The sequence below is a fragment of the Sus scrofa genome, chromosome 1 (assembly GCF_054392235.1).
Source record: "Sus scrofa isolate SSC_HxYL_T2T_F1_AM1 chromosome 1, Sscrofa_HxYL_maternal_Yorkshire_Landrace_v2.0, whole genome shotgun sequence".
Lineage (NCBI taxonomy): Eukaryota > Metazoa > Chordata > Mammalia > Artiodactyla > Suidae > Sus > Sus scrofa.
Window position 1 is genome coordinate 241,688,270 of NC_139383.1, and position 25,597 is coordinate 241,713,866.

The following is a 25,597-nucleotide window of genomic DNA, read 5'->3' on the forward strand; positions in this document are numbered from 1 at the left end:
GGATTTTTCAGAAGATCTAAGGCAGTTCTGTGTTTCAATACACGGACGCATTATATTCACGTATTCAGCAGCTACTAAATATAGGGAAAAGCAGTGTTTTCTGTCTCAAGCGTGGATTTCTGAGATACAGAGGGCCAGCACCTCTGTTTCACCAACTCACTGCCAAGTTCTTGAGTAACCCAGGCTGAAGGTTTGATCTTTGTGATGAAAGCTGACACGGTCACCAGCCCCTCCTCTCTGCTCTCCCCACGTGGGTTCAGTTGCATATTGCCAACCTGCGTCACCTCCGCCCTGGATGTGAGTGAGTTTCCTTCCCCAGATCTGTTCGCTATGCAGCCATCAAGAGGCCCAAGTGTTCACGCCGGGAAGGGCGCACCTCTCAAAGGCAGCAGGTGTGGGCCACAGTCAAAACTCTGGGTGCTGGCAGGGATTCGTCCTTCTCTAGTCCTGTGGTTTTTATGTACATACAGTAGGAAAAGAAATATATCACCTTTGCTTTTTTCAGGAAAAAAGATAAAAGACTTTCTTGTTCTAGATGTTTCACACTCAGATCCATCCAGACCACAGTCAGTGCACTTCCTAGAACATCTGTATCCCAATTCCAGCAGAGAGCTAAAAACCTAACAGGTGATCAGTAATTCATTTTTACATTTTGGACTTAGCAGGTTTGCCTCATTTCTTAAACAAGCAGGTTTTCCAGAGCTATTTTTCTAAATCTAGAACATAAATGGGCACTAAATGTGCTAGAATAGAGCTTAAAAAAAAAAAAAGCTCTATACTCACAATCTTTCAGATTTCAGTGATTCCATCTTTGACAAATAGCCTACAATGATACAAATCCTCCAATCTTTACATTCTACAGTAGTGACTATGTACAGGAGCCTACTAAGCATTTGAAAAGTAATTAAAGGACTGAATTTTTTCATTTTTATTTAACTTTAACTAATTTAAAGTTAAATTGCCACATGTGGGTAACGGCTACATGCTAGTGCAGGCTTAGACAGACAGGGTCCCTGAAACAGGGGAACAAGCACTGTGGCAACAGAATTTGGTCCAAATCCCAGCTCTGCCATTTACTACGTAACGACCTTGAGCAATCTATTAAACTTTTTGTCACTCCTCTCAAGTGTAAAGTGGCATGTTAGTGGGAAGAATGTCCTGAAATTAAAGATGGTAAAGTAAGCAAAGCCCCTCTTCAATCAGTTACTTTCCCTGCTGTCTTTACTCAGAAGTTAAGACATCTGTCCCCCAATTTATGCTCCTGCAGGGAAAACAAGCAAGCACCCAAATCCTGGAAGGGACTGAACTGCAAATGGCAATTTGTTTCCGGAAAGTGGGGCTAAAATTTTCCATCTCTATTTTATATATGTTTGTATCTCTTTAACTTTTTTCCTTAGATAACAAATTTTACTTTCATCAAAAAAAAAAAAAAAAAGTGTGAATACCTGTTATGGCACAGTGGTAATGAACCCGAATAGTACCCATGAGGATGCAGGTTCAATCCCTGGCCCCACTCAGTGGGTTAAGGATCCCACGTTGCTGTGGCTGTGGCACAGGCCGTCAGGTGTAGCTCAGATTCAACCACTAGCCTGGGAACTTCCATATATGCCACACATGCGGCCCCTAAAAAGCAAAAAAAAAAAAAAAGGAATTTTTAAAGTGCTACTCCAATTTCGGCTTTTTCTTCTGGTATTCCCAAGGCAGGGATGGTGGCAAGGCAGACACAATAAATGTTGGCTCAGAGCCCTTGGCCGGGTAAAAGGACAGGAGGCCAGTCTATATGCCGCTGAGGCCTGGCCCAATGCCAGCACCGTACCGTGTGTGCTGAATGCCCAAGGCTCATAAGGGCAATGCAGTTAACTGGATTAACCAGTTAGCACAAGTGCCTACAAGGCTGGAGTTTTCCTCATCCATTCCAGCCCAGGAGATGAGCCCTTCTGTGGTCACATTAGGCTAAATTTTGTTTTGTTGTTGTCTCTTAGGGCTGTATCCGTGGCATATGGAGGTTCCCAGGCTCTGGGTCGAACTGGAGCTACAGCTGCCAGCCTACATCACAGCTACAGCAAGCCAGATCCAAGCTGCATGTGCAACCTACACCACAGCACATGGCAACACCAGATCCTTAACCCACTGAGAGAGGCCAGGGATCAAACCTTTCTCATGGATCCTATTCAGATTCAGTTCCCTTGAGCCACTATGAGAACTCCCATTAGGCTAAATTATGAGCAGGTAATTTTCTTTATAAATTTATCCATTACAGTTCAAGGTAAATGATACCCTCACTCACTACAAATTGAACATTTCTAGAAGACAGCCTGACAAAACATTTACTTTAAAACATGAGTTACTTTTTGATCCAATAATTGCATTTGTAGGACTTTGCCGGGGGGGGGGGGGGGATCAGATAATGAAGATGTCTATAAAAAATGATTGCTCGACATTTTATGTAACAAATGGTGGAAGCAAGCTAAATATTAATAGAGAGTTGGCTAAATAAACTATTATATATTTATATCATGAAATACTATGCAGCCCATAAAAATTATGCAGATTAATTCTGATATAGAAAGATGTTCAAAATGTTATCAAATGAACCTATCTACATAAAAGAAACAAACTCATTGACTTGGAGAACAGACTTGTGGCTGCCAAGAGGGAAGGGGATAAGGTGGGATGGACCAGGAGTTTGGGGTTAACAGATGCAAACTATTGCATCTGAAGTGGATAAGCAATGACATCCTGCTGTACAGCAGAGGGAACTACATCTAGTCACTTGTGATGCAACATGATGGAAGATAATGTGATAAAAAGAATATATATATATATATATATATATGTATGTATGTATGTATGTATGACTGGGTCACTTTGCTGTACAGCAAAAATTGACAGGACATTGTAAATCAACTATAATAGAAAAAAAATCTTTTAAAAAAAAACACACCTGTTATATATGCATATTTGTGTGTGTTTATGCACAAGAAAAATGTTTAGAAGGACAAAAATCAAAAGGTTTCTAAGTGTTTTTCACTGGAAAGCAGGAATTTAGGGGCTTAGTCTACTTACTGGTCATCTGCTACATTCTAAATATTCTTCCTATAATATATACACAGTATTAAATAATAAAAAAAAAGAAAAATAAGCAAAAAGCTATCACTGGTGTCAGTTTTACAGGTGAGTTCTGCCACACCTTTGAGGACTGACATGATTTAAATTCTATCAGAATCAAAATGAAGTGGAAATTTTTAAACCACTTTATTGGGCTAGTATAACAAAAATACTGAAGAAAGTCTAATATATGAAGACATAAAATCATAAAAAATAGCAAATTAAATTCAGGAGTTCCCGTCGTGGCGCAGTGGTTAACGAATCTGACTAGGAACCATGAGGTTGCAGGTTCGGTTCCTGGCCTTGCTCAGTGGGTTAAGGATCCGGCATTGCCGTGAGCTGTGGTGTAGGTCGGCAGCTACAGCTCAGATTAGACCCCTAGCCTGGGAACCTCCATATGCCATGGAAGCGACCCTAGAAAAGGCAAGATAAATAAATAAATTAATTAGTTAATTCAATAAAACATAAGAACAACAGGGATTATTCCAATAATTCAAGAATACTTTAATAATAGACTATATAGAGAGATAAATTATCACATAGGTCAGAGTTAGACAAATAATCATCTCAATATATACATATTGACTCTACTTCCAATTTTTTTTTTTTTTTTTGGTCTTTTTACTATTTCTTGGGCCGCCCCTGCGGCATGTGGAGGTTCCCAGCCTAGGGGTCCAATCGGAGCCATAGCCACCGGCCTACGCCAGAGCCACAGCAACTCGGGATCCGAGCTGCGTCTGCAACCTACACCACAGCTCACGGCAACGCCGGATCGTTAACCCACTGAGCAAGGGCAGGGACCGAACCTGCAACCTCATGGTTCCTAGTCGGATTCGTTAACCACTGCGCCACGATGGGAACTCCTACTTCCAATTTTAAAACAAAATAACTCTAGTAAACCAAGAAGAGAAGCAAATATCTTTAATGTTAACTTAAGAAGAAAATTTTCCCTCCAACTTTCAGTAGTAAAACACTAAAGGTATTCCCACTAAATTTGGGACCAAAAAAAGGATGCCTTCTATGGTAAAAAATCACTGAACCCTGTATTGAAAGTTCAAGAAAAATACTAACAATTAAAATGAAAAAAACACAAATACTAGAAAGGAGGCAAAATTATTATTATTTAGGGATAATAGAATTGCTTTTCTCAAAAAAGACAAGGGAGACAACTGAAAAATTCTACACTAATAGAATTAAGCAAGTTAAGAGACAGTCCACAAATATTCATGGATTATGTACTAGGGTAAATCCTGAGGTAGGTGCTAAGGATATCCAGGATGCATTTGAGAAGCTAAGAGAGGATAAAGTAAAAATATAAGTTTCTTAGACTCTTTTCCTATGTTCACAAACAGAACAAATGCAGGCAACATCAAGTTCCCATTTTCAGGCAATTCAGTAAATAGGCTTTGGAAACCCACTCACAAGTGTACAAAATCAACAGCTTTTCTATAATCAGCAAACACCAGTTACAAGACATAATTTAAGAACGGTCTATTCACTACTGAAATCAGAAGCAAAATATAAAATATCTAGAAATAAATTTAACAGGAAACGTGTAGGACCTATATAAATAAAAGTACAAGCTTCCACTTACTGAGATTAAAAAAAAGTAGTTTTCTTTTTTTTTTTTTAAACCAGGGGGGAGGCATACCATGTTCCTGGATTGTAAAAGCATAAATTTTCCTCAAATAAATCTATATATTTAACGCACTCCCACTTAAAATACCAATGAGACTTTAAGAAGCTGATGAGAGGATTCTACATTTCATTTGAAGAACAGATGTGTGAGAATGTTCAATATTTTTTCTTTTAAGAAAAACACGAAATGAACTGCTCCCAAAGAGAAGTCATGACATCATCCACGCATTTTCAGACACAAGTGGGCTGAGAGCCTGGCTGTGCTGCAAGATCGCTCCCCTTGTCCTGGGTGTGCAGCAATAAGGCTGGTGTGTATTTTTATACACACAGCCAGTATGCACAGTCAGTATACTGCTTTATCTCTAAATAACCCCTTATGGCAGAGCAACTCCCCCAAAAAGGCAGCCTCAGAAGCCAGATGTGTGTAAAGCCACTAATGTGCAGAACAGCTGATAGCACAAGGAACTCCAGGAGGAAGGGTTCAAACACGCATTGAGATAGATGCAAGTGAATTTCTTAGAAAAGCCAAGTTGGGGGGCTGGGGGGAGGTCAGAACCTGGTGAATGCATTTTCTGGGTAGTCGTACTCAATATTAAAGATTTCCAGGAAACACAGAATTGAGCAATTCATAAAAGTCTCTACTGGGACTATTATAAGATAATAAGGTAAAATTTAATGTTCTTGCTCAACAAATATTATATACTTGGATTCCTATAAAAACCTTAAATCAAATTTTTAAAAAATTAATAATATTTACCAGTTACATTTACATCTCTTCTCATTTTCAGTAGCGTTTTAGAATATAATTCATTCATATAACCCACTTCCCAGTCATTACCTCCCCACAACACTTTCCAAGTGGATGGAAATTCAACACACATCAAGAGCAGGAAATCAGGCCTGCTTTATAGATACAGATAAGAAATGTTAAGAGCCTGAAGAACTTGCTATGTATCACAGACAAGTGAACTGCAGCTGAGACAGGGCCAAGCTTTCAGCTTCTGGGTCTGTAAAACGGATACTCCCAACCACCCCTGTTTCCACAGCCACAGAGCTAAATGAGATCCAGAGTGCCCTGAAGTTATGGACTTCTATCCTCTTGTACTCAGGAAGGTGTACTCTGTTCTATAGGCTGCATGCCCAAACCTGACCAGACACGTCTTTAAAATTTTAACACTGATTGTTCCAAGAGGGCCCCAAGATAACAACTAACACACGCCGTTCTTTATTCTTTGCCAAACCCTGATCAAGCACTTTGAAGATACTTACTCATGTAAATCTTTCCAGCACGCCTTATGAATCTGGCCAGTACAATCACACCCCAATTTGGAGATGAAGAAACTGAGGCAAAGAGAAGCCACCCAATTTCCCAAAGATCTCAGGGGTTCTGCTCCAGGGCCTGGGCTTTCAATCTGGGTGCCAGGTTGCCTGGCGCTGTGTCTACTAACAAATTTCCATTTCTCTGCACACCCCAAAACTAGCTAAGAGCAGTCTAATGATAAAATACACATAGGATGGCCCAACCTAAATTACCTGTGATAAGGTTTAATTAATACAAACTGCAAAGCATGGCTAATTTGTGTTGTTCCATTGCCTCCTATGATGATACGTATAAAAATACTCAGGTAAGTGTTCACTGTACTCTTTACATAGCTGCAAATATTCTTGCACAGAGTCTGGAATTATTCAAACTATAAAAATCTAGCCCTCAAATAATAAAGTCAGCTCCTCTGTGTGAAACCTGACTTTGCTGTCTTTGTTATCACTGTGACAACCCTTCTCTGAGTGGCTACGGCCTTGCTGGGATTGCCCTTGGTGCAGCCCGTTTTGTACCGTGTATGCATGTTCATCCTGTTAACCACAACACAAACTCCCTGAGAGCAGGGCACCCCACAGAACCTTGCAAAATACTTTGTATGTGTGTACTTAACATATTTTTGGTGACCAGAGATAAAGTGGAATAATTTTTGTGTGTGGTGAACAAAAAACATTTAAGTCCTATACGTAAATCTTGGATGGACAGCCACATTTAATCATTTTGTCAATTAAGTTTCCATTACTAGCAATTTCTCTTAACTCACCACTCTTACAGAACACTTAACTGGGTGCCAGGAACTGCAACAAGTGCTATATTCAAACAAGTGCTAAACCAATTAAGACACACAACTGTCCTATGACAGTGATCCTATTATATAATCATCCCCGTTTTATAGATGAGGAAAGTGAGGTTTAGAAAAACAAAGCAACTAATCCAAAGTTCCACACTAAGTCAGGGATGGTGCTGGGATTCAAACTCAAGTTCCTGAGACTGGGCTCGTAACTATCTGTCTCTCTAACCATTTCATCCCCTCTCTCCATGTGGCTCCCCACCAGCTTAAGTCAGACCACCACACCATTTTTACCTACAGCTCAGTCCTCCTCAAGATCTCATTTCCTAAACTACACTCTCCTGTACAATGTTATCAGCTTTAAAATGAAGGCAATAGACAGAAGAGTCCTACCAAACTCACACTGCTAGGAGGGTCTTGTCTCGCACATGATTCAGCATATTCCTTTGAAGACCCTTCTGAAAGTGTCCTCTGATCTTGGCTTCAGTGAGAACCAGGCCTTTGTTAAACAACTTTTTAAAGGACACTGCAAACTGTACCTCTGATAAGCCTTCTGGGTGAATAAGCATGTTGCTCAATTTGCACTTCACTGAAATGCTCATGTATGTGTACACCCTGGTTTCATTTACATCCTCCATTTTCGCTTTTTCATCTACTTCTAATTTACAGTATCTTATGTAAAATGAGAGCATCTTTATATTGCTTTGGAGACAAGACAGAATGAAAGCAGAGTGTCCAATAGATGTGTAGCTTGTTTTAAACAATCAAAGCAGAAGGACAATTGGTAGATGGGAGTCAGAGGCCTAACCAGAGGAAAACCCTGGGGGCCCACGGACTTTATTCACCCAACAGGCTTGTTTTTATTGTTTGACTGTGTTGACAGTAGTTTTAATTTTTTTTAATTAGTTGGCGACATTTAAATTCCAAGAGATTTCACATAAATATCCAGAGTCGTTGTTTTCTTGAAAAACTGGAAGGTCTGGAAACCCTAAGCCTGCTCTCCATACATGGCGACGTTTGAAGCTGAACAACAGCTTCAGTGAGCCATGAGATTTTAGAGTTCCCACCCAGATGGTGCCTCCTGTTTAAAACCACCTGTCTCAATCGCCGTGGCATTTGACTTGGCAGCCCTGGACTAAATCAACAGCAAATCAATTCTTGATAGAGAAATCTGCAACTACAATTACTAGGCAGGATTGTCCAGCTGCTGGGGGAACCTCAGAATATATGCTCTTGTATCTTAAAAGATGAGAATTACTTAGAAATCTCGCTAGAAAGAAGCAAAACGGACACTGGAAAAAAGGCAGCTGTTTACACAACCTCCTAAGCCTGGGTGCATCCTTGAGCTACTGGCACTAACTCCCTGCTAGGTTCCTTCCTCAGATGCCATTCCCCACCCAAACCCCACCACTGTACTGCTGTCCCTGGGACCACACAGACTAAGGCTAAAAGCAAAAACAGACAACCAAGTCATCATTCTTCCAGGGCCCCGATCCCAACAAGACACCCGCCATTCCTTGACTGCCCACCTGGAGGCGCCATGAACACAACAATTCTCCCTTTTCAACGTCAAAACCAAACCACATCCCTTCTTGAAAAACAATGCTGTAGCCATTGTTCAACCCACAGGTATGTGGAGTGTTCAGCAGAGAAGTCCAATTTTCCCCTCGCAGGAAGTTCCTGGAAGGAAGTCGGTGCCCTGAAGTTCAGCCACTCCTCAGACCAGAGAAAACAAAGGCCGTGCAGACATCTATTCTCCAGAATGACTACAGCATCCTAGAATAGGAAGCAGGATCCTGAGCCGGCAGGAGCCTTAGTTAGCACAAGTGCTGGGCCTTGCGGGCAGGCTCTAGTCGGAAAAGCCTTCCCTCTTCTTGGCACCTTTGAGGAAGGGTAGAGGGTTCTCTGACACACTTTGATCAGGAACCAAAAGTAAGAACAGTTGATTACTTGAAAAGGATTGTGGGTGTGAGTATTCTGTCACCCCACCCAACCTACCACTGTCCCAATGCTTAGGAAACTACAGCCCTCCATCACTGACAACAGCTGTCCCTGGGAGCTTGGTAATAGCAGTGATGTCACAGTACACATGGAAAGTTATTTCTCACACTGCACAGGCACGACTCTTGAAGTTCTTCTTTTATCCTAAATTATTTTAAAAGCAATGCATATGCAGTTAAATTTTTCCCAACAGAACTAGATGGTAGGTAGTAAGTGGTAAGCGTCTCTAGGCCCATATTTCCCATTTCTATTCCCTTCCATTATTACTGTTCTCACAGTCCTTGAGTGGTTATCAGCTTAACTAAATAACAGGCATATATCTCTTCTTCATTTGTCAACCTCAGACAGAATTTACTGACTTTCTGCCTGCCTCCCTTATACCTACCTCATTTACACCTCCTTCACCTATAATTCTTCCCTCGTTTTCTTGACTGTGCTGTTTTCAGTTCTTCAATTAATTATTTGTTTGTTTCAACAGTATTACACAGTAGTTCTTGATATCCCATCACGGAAGAGAAGGAAATTAGCATCAGACACATCCCCCCCAGCATCTACCTCTCTTTCTCTCCTGCCATCTAGCCACCAACTCTGTCAGCACTTCCTCTCTTTTTGCATTGCCAGGTTTTTAAATCTTGGGTTAGTTGGTTGGTTCTGTTTTTTTTGTTTTTTGTTTTTTTTTCTTTTTCTTTTTCTCCTGTACTTATATTACATCTTCCTTGCCTTGTGTGGAGACTAACCCATGAGCTATTTAGCTACATTTACAACATTATGATTATGCAAGAGTAGAGTTCAACTTGTGGAGAAGGAAACAGAATCCTAGTGTCAATGAACCTGGCTTAACCTCAGGATCAAAAGGGTTCTCCTTTCTTACACTCCAGTAAATGCTCAAAATTATACCATGCTTAAGTTTGCTTTTATTTTCACATTTTTTTGCTTTCCTTTTTTGGCTATACCCACAGTATGGAGAAGATCCCAGATCAGGGATCGAACCTGCGACCCAAGCCACTGCAGCGACAACACTGGATTCTTAAATCAATGAATCACAAGAGAACTCCTATTTTCACATTTTTTTAACCATACAAAACAATTATTTGATTATCTACCATCCTAGTCAATATGCGTATCAATTTGATTTTTTTAAAAATGAAAACCACCTTCATTCAAACTTAATACTATCCTATGTCCATTCCCTTCTAATAAGAGAAACGTACATTATGGCAAACACACAAGGGAATAGTTATTGAGCCAAACAATTCAGCCAATAAAGAGTACCCAAGAGGCCCAAACACTCCAAGGTGTATGTCCAAGGAGAGAGATGTCCAAGGGGAGAGTGAAGAGAAGATACACTTAGCATGGCATTTTTTCTTGCTTTCTTTTTTTTTTTTTTTTCTTCCTGGTGAGCAGGCTGGCTTGTGATTTAACTTCTTGGCTACCTAGTTTTTGTTCCTGCTTATTTGCTTTAAAAAACAACATACAAAAATAAAAATCACACATAGTCTTCAGTTATGTATTTGGTGATCTAACAAAACAAAAATTGGTCATAGTACCTAGCAGAGAGAAAATTACTTGTCAGGGGATAAAATAATGTCTGAAACAGACAAAAGTTACAGGAGAGGCAATGCGGCAGGGTAGAAGAACGATGGTTTGGGGGTAAGAAAAAGCTGAGTTTGAATCCTAGATAAATGACTATCCTTGCAGCCTTAGGAGGTTAACTGAAGCTCTCTGAACCTCTGATTTAAAATCTACAAACAGGACTAACACACCTCTTTTGCAGGGGTACTATGAAGACAAAACAGGATGATATGTATAATGCAAACAGGATAGGCCCTTGCGCTTGCAAACCAGTGCTAACACATCAGATCTTACATGCCTAGGAGCGAGTGTCTCTCAAATTAGCTATAATATATGAACACTGAGCATCAAGCTATATTCTTTCAGGTCCTAGGAGGAAAGAGGAGAGTGGAGTGGGCAAGCAGGCATCATTAAGAATCTAATCATAGGAGTTCCCGTCATGGCGCAGTGGTTAACGAATCCGACTAGGAACCATGAGGTTGCGGGTCTGACCCCTGCCCTTGCTCAGTGGGTTAAGGATCCAGCGTTGCCGTGAGCTGTGGTGTAGGTCGCAGACATGGCTCGGATCCCGCATTGCTGTGGCTGTGGTGTAGGCCAGTGACTACAGCTCCGATTAGACCCCTAGCCTGGGAACCTCCATATGCTGCAGAAGCGGCCCTAGAAAAGGCAAAAAGACAAGGAAAAAAAAAAAAATCTTATCATAAAACTAAAGGAAATGTACAAAGTGAAAACAAGACAGAGTACTAGACAAAAAATATAACATTACTACAAAATTATTTTACAGTTAGACTCTCTGGAAGATTTTAAGGACTTTCCTTTGATTGTAATTCTGAACTAGACCTTAGTAGATACAACATTTCGACAAACAACATTTACCTTATCGTAGACAATTAAATCATTCCAAAAGACACCACTTTACTAGCAAAAAGGGAAAAAAAAAAATCCTAACTCACAATTTAACCTAACGTATGGTTTAAAAGAGAGAGAAAGGCTTTGTATGAATTACTCTATAAACTGATCACGGAAGTATGAACTCTAGAACTCTGGACAATGAACACTCTCATATATTGTACATATGCAAGAATCAGGCTCAGAAATGTGGTGTCACTAAAACTTCTCCAAAACCATAGCAATATCTCAAGCTCCACCTCTCACAGTTATATAGATTTTAGATCTGAAATCTAAAGTCTCTTCTTTAATTTGCTTGCACTTGCTTAATCCATGCTACATCAGTGATGTAAACCTAAAACGGTTTCAAACCAAAATGATATTACTAGACTCCTACATGCTCACAAAAATAGCTTCTATTTGAAAGTGAGTGGTGAGGTGTTAGGATCTGGACCACCATCTAAAGGCATGCAATTCTCCATATTTAATTACATTACTGTGTAGTATTATTAGTAAGCCTTTTCTTTCATTATTTCTTGGCCTTCCACTGGTTCTCCATAAGCTCATGATACATCTACTTTGCATTTCTACTCACTGTCAGTATTCTGCCATGTAACAATGTTCCTTTCATCAGTCAAGGCAGAAGAAAATTGGTAAGTCCTTAAAATGTTCTCTATTTTCATCATCAAAAGAAGAGAGAAAGAAAAGAAAATCAGCCCTTGTGTTCATGAAGGTGATACTTTTAACTATTTCAGAAACTCACTTCCGCATATACTTTCTGTGAACTTCCTCTGTAGGAAGCAACTGACAAGACTCTGTCCTGCAGGAAGGCTCAGCCAGTTTTAGTGCAGGAGGTGAGGGTGGCCACTGTACCCCAGAGCAAGTCAGAATGAGGTAGGTGTAAAAGAGGCATCAAAATTACATTTACTGGGAATCAAGTAAATTCATGGCAGGTTGTCCACTTCCAGGGCTGTACGTTCTGTTTTGCAGCCCACGAGAAAGTCCAGTGGACAGAAGTAGTTTTAAAATACTCATCCCTTTTGGCCAAATTTATCTTAAATCTCATTTCTCTTAACTCATGGTTATTTCCTGAGGAAAAGCTCTTAGGTGCATCTCAAGAATTTATTCTCCAGGTTTTCATCACTGCGCCAGAACTTTTTTTTTTCCTATGGTGCAGAAACCAGAAAGCTGCTAGATTTTTACCCTGCTGCTCAATTTTCACCTTGATTATAATTCCACATCGCTTCCATATAGCTGGTTAACTGCCTAACCATCCATAAGAGTGATTACAGATTACGGAACTATAACAATTAGTTGATTTGACAGGTTTGAGGAAAATGTCATGCTTCTGTGTTCAGCTTCCTAAGGTGGAAAAGTCTCTTGGTATTCGATTCAGGTTCCTAGCTGAAGGCTGGGCCACATCTCAGCCGTCTCAGGCCGACCTCTGAAGAAACTACTGTTCCCTCCTGGCACAGAAAGATGAACACAACCTCTGCAAAGTGTGACTTCCATTACTGGTAGCATTTCATACACACTCATCATGTTTGTCTACGTGCTTATGGAAAGTCTTTTCTACAGAACATTTTTAGCAAAGCAATATCACTATTCTCAGAAAGAATTTTATAAAAAGGAAATGATTCTGGTCTTCGTGAGGAGGCGTAGGCTCAAATTCCACTTCTGACACATACTGTTCAAAAAAAAAAAGGAATCATTTTACCGCTGATGCTGGGAAAATCATACACACATACAAAAGTGAATCCTCTTATCTAAGAAGCAGGCTAAAGACTAATCAATTATGATAATGGCAATGGGCTACATAAACCCCATAGGAATTTTTCACAAGGAAACTAAACTCCACACTTTTTTGTGAGATTGGCAGAGTTTAAGAGAGAGACGTAGATAACATGCGGTAGAGGGAGGCTACAGTCATGCCCCTGAATTATTAGGCCTACAAACATGAGCCTTTTCTGAGAATACCAGGAACTTACTGAAAAGCTTTTGTGATAGTATTTACAGCACCTTAAGATTACAAGGAAACAAAAACGTCAAATGTTCATTGTTTCAATGCACAATAGTGAAAAAATAGATTTTCATTAATGAATCCTCTACCCGAATCCAATGTTTGATTCTGTGTTTAAAAAAATGAAAGCCAAAGCCAATATAAGTGTTACCAAGATAAACATTTTTAAGAAGAAGCCCCATAAAGAACATACATAAATGGGTCTCTAACTGGTACCTACATAATGTACCCACTGCTTGACTTCTTCAGATACTTACACTCCCCAGCACTCGGCTGTAATGATGTAGAAAAGACTGAAGAAAGTGTGCAAACACTACCTACATAGAAACATACCCTTTGTTTTTAACTTAGCAGCTAGTTCTATGCAAAAGCATGAAGTATTAGAACTATTACCTAGTTCTACGGTAATAACACTCATGGGGTATATATTTACAGAGTCCTGAACATCAATATTAGACTTTCACAGAATTCAACTGCAGCATTTTTTAAAGGTTCCTATACAAGACGGCTGACCTATCAGTAGTCAGTTCATGCTGCTAATAAGTCTGGTCAGGGGTTGTGTGGAGGTGGTCCTGTTTATTCCCTTCCACATTCCTCTGCGTAGCCTCCAGGTAGGGTATGCCTTTGGTTCTCAGCCTTCTGGGAGACTCCCCCACCCCCTTCTCCAGACCATGAGAGAACTTGTGTGGCCTTGAGCTCCTCTAAAGAGCTGTTACTCACCCCTCATAGCCTGTGGCTGTGCGCTGTGCTTCTCTCTCTCAAGGCCTTTCTGCTCATGGCAATGGCTTTGGCTGATTTATGAGCATCAGGTCTGAGGTCATTTTCTCTGCATTTTATGGAAACGCAGCAAATGTACTAGCAACCTATGCAGGTAAAATCAGCATCGTCGGCATGTCTGGTCATGGTTTCAGCATCATCAGTAGGAGAATTTGGTGACTCCAAAGACCATTCACTCCAGTCCATTCTCTCAGCAGAGCAAATCTTTTCCTGGAAATCACAGTCTGAATTTACTGGTTCCTAGAGAGACAGCCCACTTCGACACCTTAGGGGACAGAAGGACTGAGTGGGGTCCTGCTGTCTTACCAGTCATTTAGCTCAGCATTGGAGGATAGAGAAATAAAATACCTAACCTTTTATCCAAAGACTATTTCCTCAGAAGTCATACTGCATCACTGCCAGAGATGCATATAGAATTTTGGAGGAAAAAAAACTAGAAAACAACAGGAGACTAAGTGATCAGACAGCGAAGGAGGGCACCAAGAGGAAGTGGCTGACTCAGGTACACTACCGGTGTAACTGAATTTATTATAAAGTGCTTCACAATGCTGATGAAACAATTAACCAAGTCCTTGGAAAACATGAGATTCCTAAAAAGATAAAGTCATTACATTTTACTTTTATTTTCTTTAGAACTATCTTACAAATTAATATGCCTTTGTTGTTTTAAAGTATCTTTTAAAAAAGAATCATGAAAAAAATTCATTTCATACAACATCACTTCTCTACAACCTGACCCGTGGAGAATGGGCAGATAAATTATGAGGTCTATCCTTAAAGGAATTTAGGTCAAAATTTGAAAAGACCCCAGCTGTGAGTAACTTTTTAGATATTTATTTATAAGTACAGGCTAGAGCCCTGGAGTGGACTTGTTTAAGCTTCTGATGCTCTCTGCCACCACAATATTATCACAGTAATGTTCAAATGTGTGGGATGAAGTCATTACAATTACACAGTCCCAAGGTTTTGTGAGAACTGGGCTCCGAGGCTCACCCCTATCTGGACCCTCGAGCTGTATGTTCAGAAGCATACAACACCTGCAGGAATCTGCAGTTTTAGCAGAAAGAAGCACCCCCAGGGGATTCTGGTGCAGGTGCTCTGATATAGGGGTTCCTCCCACACATTGAAAAACTCTGCTTTGGAGCCAGAGAGAGAAACTCCCTGATTTACTGCTGGAATCAACAGAGACCAAGTTCCCAAGTCAACAAACAGTGAAGCAATTCTCAAATACATTCAGGAACTTAAGAACTGAGAGTAGAAGGCAGAGAATTATACAATTAACGTGGACTACCATTTGATGATCCCAGCACTCTGGCAGAGAAATGGCAATTCTACAGCATGAACATAAACTACTTGCTCTGAAATGGTTTTCAAAGAGTCTGTGGAGTTTCGGTTTGGTTTGGTTTTTCCCTGTGGAAATTCCTGTCATACTACATAATAGAGAAAGCTCAAGAATTAATAGCGAGCAGTGGTTTCTGCAGAAACTCCTCTTCCACAGAGTAAAGGATAGTTGTATGCCTTTTAAAACATCCCCTACTGTTAACAAGGGTGAACTTTCACAGTGCAAAATGCTGTAAGCAATTGGGTGTGGCTAGATTAGTGCAAGGAGAATTTTGTAAAACCAGCTGTCATTCAATTCAAATTTAAATGAACTTTGATCTCAATAATAAACAAGAACACTTTTTTCCTATTTATTTATTTAGCTGAAGAGTTTAACTTTACAAAAGCTAAACCACAAAGACACCTCAACGAAAGAAAAAGTATAATCCACCTCTACAGCTGCTGTTATCTCCCAGAATCGCTTAGCATTGCCATAGTTTAAAGTCCCACATCAGTATTTGTTTATTCTTCAGCCATGGACATTACAGCCGCCACCACCCTTTGCCTTGTCACATGGCTGCTGCCTAGATATCCTGGCCACACACACTGTTTGCACATACACTCTCCATTCAACAAAATCCTGTTGCTCTAAGCAACACTACCAGCCTCATATAAACAGCCATTCTCTTTCCAAGTAACCTTTGAATCTCACGGAACTCTCCCAATATTGTGTTCTCTGTTACAGAGATTTGACATGTGGGGCTCAGTGTGACTGTTGCTCATCAAACTACAGAATACTCTCCTTAAAGCAGGACCCTCACACGGACTCAAAGGTCAAAGCTTTAAGTCTAAGTTTCTAGGAAAGAACCATCCTGGCCCCTCCCACCATCACCCTTCTCACTCTGTTGTTTTTTTCTATCCAGAGTTTTGATCCATGGTCTTTTAACTATTTATTTATGAGTGTAGTGGTTAAATATTGGTTTTCCCTACTTCTTTGGAAGCTCCACTGAGGACAGGGATCTGATATTGTTCTTTATCCTTGTACTCCCAGCACTTAGCACAGTACCGGGCACGTGGTCAAAGAAACATTTTTTGGTCTTTTTTTGTCTTTTAGGGCCTCACCTGTGGCATATGGAGGTTCCCAGGCTAGGGGTTGAATCGGAGCTGTAGCTGCCAGCTACACCACAGCCACAGCAATGTAGGATCTGAGCTGTGTCTGCAACCTACCTATACCACAGTTCACAGCAATGCCAGATCCTCAACCCACTGAGCAAGGCCAGGGATCAAACCCACATTCTCATGGATACTAGTTGGGTTCATTAACCCCTGAGCCACAACGGAACTCCAAAGAAACATTTTCTAAATGATAGAAACTAGGAGTTCCTAGAATCAGATCCCACATTGCTGTGGCTGTGGTGTAGGCCAGCATGTACAGCTCCGATTCGACCCCTAGCCTGGGAACCTCCATATGCCATAGGTGTGGCCCTAAAAGACAAAAAAAGACCAAAAAGAAATAACACTACGTCCCTATGAAGCTCTGCCTTCATGTGGCTTATTATTTGCAAGCAGCACCATGAAACCTACGCAAGTGTCAATATTATCTTGAGTGTCTCTCCGGGTCTGCAGAGTCACTGGAACACAGAGGTGTCCAAGTGACTGTCTTCAAGACTTCTGAAGTGCTTGAAATCAAGCTGAGTAAGTTTTCTGGCAGTTGATAATTACATTTGGGTCCCATGTTTGGAGGAATATCAGAGTAAATTATGCTAAACAAAACCAGATACTCTGATTCACTCTTGCTGACAGAAAAGGACTGGACACCACTAACCTCCTAGAGACACTAAAGGGGTTTTCCAATTAAGTAATGGCAAGTCCTTGTGAGCATTTCTCAGCAGTCCACCTGCCTGACCACAGCCAGTGCTCTGATATATGGACAAACTGCTCAACTCTTTCAAGTGGGCAACAATATTTATGAAGACTCCTTACTGCGCCAGGCCCCATTCCTGGCAATGGGGGGTCTACCGATACACAAAACAGCCAAAACATCTTGTAGGGGAAAGACAGAGATATCAGGCAAATCAACGTAGAAGATGTGAATTACTGAAAACTCCTAGGAAGAAAGCTAAGAAAAAGCAAGGATTAGGGGGTGCTATGGAGAGTGGCGGTGAGGGAAGTCTTCGTGGAGATGATTAGATGAAGGCTTGAAAGAGAGAGCAGAATGAGCTGTGGTGGAGGAACAGTCCAGGACACACACCTCAAAGCAAAGTCCAGGAAACCCAAAGGAGGCTAGTCAGCTGAGGAGCAGCAAGGAGGATGAAGCAAGGAGGAGAGTCAAGGGAGAGAAGAGAAGAAGGAGACAGTGTCAGAGAGTGGAGGAGGGCAGGGACAGAGAAGGCAGAGGGCCAAGAGGCTGTCCACGTTGTTAGCTTCTACTCAAAGTGAGCAGGAAGCCCCCAGATGGTTCTCAACTGAACAGAGATAAAGCTGCCTTATTGCTTGAACAGAATAACTGACTTCTCTGGGAAGAAGAAACTGGGAGGGAGGCAGGGCAAGGGAACTTCGCTTAATACCTACCACACTGGCGATAGCATAGCTTTTGTGCTATGCTGTGACTGAAAAGCAATTTAGAGCATGTTGATTAATCTGCTGAAGGATTTGATCCAGCATCTTTCCATCAATAGAGAACAGAATTGCTGCTTTCTCATTTTTCTTCTTTTGAAGAAGTATGACATATCAGAAACATGGGCTTCATGACCAGACCGATCTGGTTTCGAATCCCGCCTGTTCTGCTTGCAGAATGGAGAACATGGGTCAAGTTAGGCTTTCTTCTTTAAAAAAAAAAAATAAATGATGAACATACTACCAAGACCTGGCAGAGCAGGCAAGTGATGAATAGAGGACTGCTGTCACCTTTAACCATTGTATGATCAGAGACAGCAAGGCTTTATCATAACTCCACCTGCTGTAGAAGGTCTATGAAGACATAATAACAACCTCATTTACCAACCTCAACTGCCAGACTCTCTTTACAGTGCAATACTAGGGACGTTTTCTAAAGCTAGTGCAAATCTAAATGCTTGTACTTTGTCAGAATATTAATTCACGAGATTTAGCAAGGAAGGATGGCAATGGTTATCTCAAAAAGATCAAAGATGAATGTCAGCTATGGACTTAGAATTCCATTATTCTTGGTGATGGAGATAAAATGATGTTCAATCCTAACCCTATGCCAGATGCTACATAGGAATTCCTGGATAATTGCTCAATTTGGGAAATTTAAAAGATAAATTCTCATTTTTTAGCAAAATGTATTTTTTCTTTACAAAAATAGGTTGTCTTTCTTTTTTAATTAACCTAGAAAACCAAATGTTTCACTTGATAGATACATTTCATAATCTTTTCCAAAAACCTGTCATTCCTCATCATTTTCTGTTTACAAAGGCAGATACCTCTGGGGCCTATGCAACATCCACTCCACCGTAACCCTTGCTAGCAAAGCCCCAATCCTGTTAGAGCATCCATCCCTCGCTCACACACTTCAAAAAGATGGTGGGTGGCCCTGCCCTTGGTTCAGGTGTGAATCCTGAAACACAAAGGGGACCAAGGTCCAGTTTTCCTTGCGAGTGGAGTGAGTAGACCTTGCAAGGCAGACCTAACTCTGAGACTCAGGAACGACAGAATAGTGATACTGGCAGTGGCCATGCCACTGCCTTGCTCTCAAGAAGGAAAGGCTGGAAGAAAGACATCTTGCGGTCTCTAGCTCTGGTGCATCTGGATATGAAGCTGGACATCCCATGGCCAACCTGCTAAGCACCTAAGGCGAGAGAATCCCAGAGAGGCCAACACTGGAGCCAGAGCCCCCAGCTGGGATGTCCAGAGCCTCCACCACCTCTAGACTGTTTGTTACATGAAAAAAATTAATTTCCTTCTTGCTGAAGCCAATTAGGACTGGATGTTTCTACTACCAGCAGTCTGCTCATACACTGGTTTAATAAATAATTACTAATTTTCTTTTAATCCAGTATTACTGCTAAAAATTCATTTTGGTAAATGACATCACACTGGCACAAATGAATAAAGAGATGACTTTTCCCTTTTTATTTACTCCTTTTTATAAGTGTACAGTACATCCCCTTCTGAAAACCCTTTAAAGATCTCATAAATGAACAGAGTAAAGTCTGAGATTTTTTTTTTAATTGTCTTCATTTCTATGAAATTTACATGTATTCTGGCTTGGTTATTTACAAAAGCTAACGATAACTCTGTGTCCATATATGCTATGGTATTCTGACAATTATAAGGTTTTAAAGACTTACTACAACCTCTGAGTTGTGCTTTTATTCAGTATGTATTCAGTGTCTCATGGAATTACAGGGTTTTTGTTGAAAATTAATCTCTTGTGAGCCTTTTCCTGAGTCCTTCCCAAAGGCATCAGACTTCTGATACTTTTCCCTGCATTAGTGTCTCAAGAATTCGTGGGGTATATGCGTGCCTGCATGTGTGGGCACATGTATACATACAAGCACATGTGCATTAATCTGACATTATCAGAAATTCTGTCCTTGGAGACAACTTAAGTGTAAAAAGGAGATAGGGGAGTTCCCGTTGCAGCTCAGTGGAAACAAATCTGACTAGCATCCATAATGACGCAGGTTCAATCCCTGGCCTCGCTCAGTGGATTAAAGATCCAGCTTTGCCATGAGCTGTGGTTCAGGTCGCAGACATAGCTTGGATCTTGTGTTGCCTAGGCTGCGGTGTAGGCCAGTGGCTACAACTCCTATCTGACCCTTAGCCTGAACCTCCATATACCATGGGTGTGGTCCTAAAAAGACAAAATAATAATAATAGTAATTTTTTAAAAATAAAAAGGAGTTGGGATTCAAAATCTTGCCTAATCACTTCGTTAGATGTTGGCTTTCCTGCAGAACGGATTCAGAGAAGTTGAGTGCAGTTACTATATGCCAATAAACAATGTCTCTTCCCTTTCACACACAAAGAGAAGACATTTATTTGCTTGCTTTCTGAGATACACATGACCTAAGAATGCATTCCTTTCATAACTCCGTGCTGACCTTTCCTATATGTACAAAAGAAAATCTCCACTGGAGTCACTTATCCCAATGCCAAATGAATTTCCGTCAATCGACATGTTTTTAATAGAGTCCTATTAATTTCAGATTTCAAGGCAACTTACATATTTGAACTACAGCAACTGCTTTCAAATATCCACAACAGAAACTGCACTAAGTGAAACAAACAAACAAAAAATCTTGGCAACAAAACTGTTTGTATATGAGTTGGAGAATATTTGCCATTTACAGTTGACATAGCACTATTCACCATTTACAGTTGACATATCACTTGCTTAGTCAGAGAACTCTTCACAGCAAAGGTGGTGGTTTTAATGGAATGTGGACTTGCAGGTGGCTGAAGTGGCTCTTCAAGCTAATCTGGTCACTTCTAGAGAGGTACACCAAAAGTTCACTGATGCCTGCTTTCTCTTTTTCTTTCAGTGATGCTTCTCACCATAGCACAAAGAATGGATTAAGGGTGAGAAGCCACTGTAGAGTGGAAATGACCCCAAACACCAGATAAAGCTTAAAATCAGTCATGTTTCAACAGTAAATACCACAATCCTTAACTTGGACCAGCACTGCAGACCGCAGCAAGAGTCATAATCACTATGACAACCAGCTTTTCAACTTTCATGTCCACATCTCCACTGCCCTGCTCATTACCTTTTCAACTCTTTTCAGAGTTGGTTCCCTCTTGGTTTACCACTCTCCCCACTTTTTCTCTCTGATTTCTTTCTGCAAAGCAGAACCACTCAGGAAACACTTAAAATTAGCCAATTACTGTAATTGCCACAAGAAAGTTAAAGTTTTGTATTGGGCTTTTGGCATTTATGCCACATCCAGGTTCGCCATGGATTGGAAAGACTAAGATCACAAAATACTACATTGCCTTATAAGCACAGATTTTTTCCTGAAAAGAATGAGAAATACTAGAATTTGTTTTTTTAATTTTTTTAAGCCTCTCAGACTTTTGACTTTTGAGTGAAAGTATAAAAGAAAAAAAGAATAAGAAAAATTTCTGAAAAATAAAGATGGATATTCTTGATTCAAGAAACCTCCACAGGCGTTCCCGTTGTGGTGCAGCGGAAACGAATCTGACTTGGAACCATGAGGTTGCGGGTTCCATCCCTGGCCTCGCTCAGTGGGTTAAGGATCAAGGATCTGACGTTGCCATGAGCTGTGGTGTAGATAGCAGGCACAACTCGTATCCCACGTTGCTGTGCCTGTGGCGCAGGCCAGCAGCTGCAGCTCCAATTAGACCCCTAGCCTGGGAACTTCCATATACTGCAGTTGAGGCCCTAAAAAGAAAAAAAAAAAAAAAAGAATCCTCTAAAAAAAGAAATCAAAATTATTTCTTTTTCTCTGTAACTTTCCAAAAACTAGCAGATTTGAAACAAAAGAGGAAATAGGTAGATTTTAGGTGGGATTACTTATTATTTTCCTATATTAATTCCAAAACATTTCTTATCTTCTAACAAAACACATTCCAATATTGCTGGCTTAAATATCAAGCTATCGTAAAGACAAGCTTACATACAAAACATGGTGCCTTCATTTGCATTATAAGCTCATTAAATTCAATACAAGTCAACTTAATTTAGCCCTAAATATGCTCTATAGGTCTAAACCACAAAATTTAGTTTGCCTTCTCTCTAATCGAGAAATTTGCTTTGGTATCCAATTTTTTAATTAGTTGTCAGCAAATACTAATAACAGTATACTGTATGAGATATTCCAGCATTAGTCTTTAGTATAAGCAAAGCAAATAATAAAGGACTATAAACACATTACTGATTTTTGCATATACTGATCTAATGAGGAAAAATATACATAAAAATGCAGGTAAATTTATCATTTATTGTAAGGTATCCACATTTACAATATCATGTGGAATATAATGTGTATATAATATTCATGTTGAAATATTCTTTCAACAGAAAAAATTTTAAAAATGTTATTTCAAGACTAATTCAGGAGTTCCCGTCGTGGCGCAGTGGTTAACGAATCCGACTAGAAACCATGAGGTTGCGGGTTCGGTCCCTGCCCTTGCTCAGTGGGTTAACAATCCGGCGTTGCCGTGAGCTGTGGTGTAGACTGCAGACGCGGCTCGGATCCCGCGTTGCTGTGGCTCTGGCGTAGGCCGGTGGCTACAGCTCCGATTCAACCCCTAGCCTGGGAACCTCCATACGCCACGGGAGCGGCCCAAGAAATAGCAACAACAACAACAACAACAAAAAAGACAAAAGACAAAAGACAGAAAAAAAAAAAAAAAAAAAAGACTAATTCAACTACATGGATACCTAACTGTAAAATAGCCTTCCCAAATGATTTATGTAAAATTAAAGTTAGTTTCTAAAGTCATGTTTTAAACTAGTAAAAGTATGAAAAAAACTATAATAAATCTAAAATAAACTATAAAACTATAACACAATCATGAAGTGAGGAAACATTTGTAATTTTCCCTTGATGAAACTGTTCTATAAACTATGTTGAGTTTGTTTTAGACAGGGTCTATCTGTAGTTATTTCTGAATTCCAGGAATATGTCAATACTCTTTAAGGACTTAATTAGCCCTGTTATTCTGCTTGCTTCTCTTTATGATAAAAAATCTACGAATACATTACCATCCCTTCAGGACTGTGTGGGACACTTTATCCACGCTCCCTAATGGACAACTATCATCTCAGATTCATCTATTTTCTGATATGTTTGTTACTGGGTCCACTTTAACTCATTTTTACCAACTCCTACTTTTATATCCACTTCCAATACCCCTCCATCACTAACACCATTCCACACTCAAGTCACCTCTCTTCCTGGACTCAACGTGAACCACAATTCCATTCTTGTCTAGCCTGAATTACTTCTATATTTTCCTGCATTCAAGCTTACTTTTACTTCCTTCCTCCTCTTCAAAATCATTTACTTACCTCCTATAAGGATTTTTATAGAACTCTACTTGAAAAATCCAAAGTGTTCTCATAAGTACATCTTTAAGTAGCTTCTTGGCTCTGGGTCTAAATGTGATTCACATATGACTAACCCTAGGATTAGCTAAACTTTCTCCTCTTTCAAGGTAGAGAGTCTAACATTTGAATGTTCTTATTAATAAGTGTCACTTGGTTTAGTAGGACCCGCACCATAAGAAAATCTATTTTAGAATTTAAGTACATGAGAAATAAGCTTCTACTGGATTATGACCCTGATAGACTATATTTGTTGCAACTGTTCATATTACTATATGAACTCTAAGATAAAAGTTAACGGCTATATAATGCTTACCTGGTACCACACAAATTTAATTAATTATCGTATGTAAGAACTCATGACTTAATCCTCACAGCAACGATACTACAGATGACATATTACTATTAATATTCCCATTGACAGATGAAGAAGCTAGGACAGAGAGAAGCCTTGCAACCTGTCCAAAATGCTACAGCTACTAAGTAGGAAACTCTGATGCAAACTGAATTCTATAGCGCTAGAATCCATGCCTTAACCACTGTGTTATGTGCTATCTTATTCTCCTAATTTTTATAATTCAAAGGAATATTAAAATGACCAATGATACCCATCAATTGAGTAATATGCCATGGAATATCACTCAGCCATAAAAAAGAGTGAAATCTTGCCATCTGCAACAACATGGATGGACCAGAGGGCATTATGCTAAGCGAATAAGTCAGAGAATGACAAATACTGTATGATTTCACTTATATGTGGAATCTAAAAAACAAAGTGAATGAATATACATAATAAAACAGAAACAGAGTTATAGAGTTAGAGAATAAAGATGTGGTTGCAGAGAGGAGAGGGTTGGGGGAGGAAAGAAATAGCTGAGGGAGATTAAGAGGTACAAACTTTTGAGTTACAAAATAAATAAATCACAGGTATGAAACCCACAGTGTGGGGAGTGTACTCAATAATTACGTAATATCTTTGCATGGTGACAAATGGTAGCTAGACTTACCACGGTGATGATTTTGAAAAGTATAGAAATATCGAATCACTCTGTTGTGTAGCAGGAACTACCATAGTGTTGTAGGTCAATTATACTTCAAAAGCAAAGAAACAAACTCATAGAAAAATAGATCAGATCTATGGTTAGCAGAGGTTGGGGTGCAGGTAGAGGGGTAAGAGGAGGGGGCACGAGATGAAAGCAGTCACGAAGTACAAACTTTTAGTTTTAAGACAAGTAAGTACTAGGGATGTAATATATACAACCTGATAAATATAATTAACACTGCTGTATGTTCTAGATGAAAGGTGTTATAAGAATAAATCCTAAAAGTTCTCATCACAAAGGGAAAAGTTTTCTCTAGTCCTTTAATTTTGTATCTATATGAAATGAGGGCTGTTCATGAAAGTCACTGTGATGATCATTTCATGATGTATGTTAGACGACTATGCTGTACACCTTAAACTTTTACAGAGCTGTCAATTATATCTCAATAACAGTGGAAGGAGAAGATAGAACCAAAAATGGTACAACTAGGGTGAAGAATGAAGGCTGGGGAATGCATCACCAAGAAATCTTCAGGATACAGGAGTTCCCGTCGTGGCGCAGTGGTTAACGAATCCGACTAGGAACCATGAGGTTGAGGGTTCGGTCCCTGCCCTTGCTCAGTGGGTTGACGATCTGGCATTTCCGTGAGCTGTGGTGTGGGTTGCAGACGTGGCTCGGATCCCTTGTTGCTGTGGCTCTGGCGTAGGCCAGTGGCTACAGCTCTGATTCGACCCCTAGCCTGGGAGCCTCCATATGCCACGGGAGCGGCCCAAGAAATGGCAAAAAAGACAAAAAAAAAAAAAAAAAAAAAAAGAAATCTTTAGGATACAAAATTAAGGTGGAAAGGTGGAAGAATAAAGATATCATTAACAGCATATTCTTACATGAAGTTCTAAAGTTATATTTCATGGGGAATTCTCATCTCTAGAATTCATCAGAGACTTTAGTTTCAAAAACCAACAAGAGTTTGTTTTCATTTAGAAAATATGGTTTAATAAATTTAATTCCTTAGAAGTAACAAAAAAAAAAAAAAGAATTGATATGACTAGTCTTTGGCGAACTTTCTATCTGCATATAAAAAGAA

General features: G+C 40.0%; 1 protein-coding gene across 3 annotated transcripts in view; it reads right to left on the minus strand.

Moving 5' to 3' along the window:
- Window positions 1-25,597, minus strand: part of GNAQ (G protein subunit alpha q) — a 305,513-nt gene that overhangs the window by 243,210 nt on the left and 36,706 nt on the right. The window lies entirely within an intron of this gene.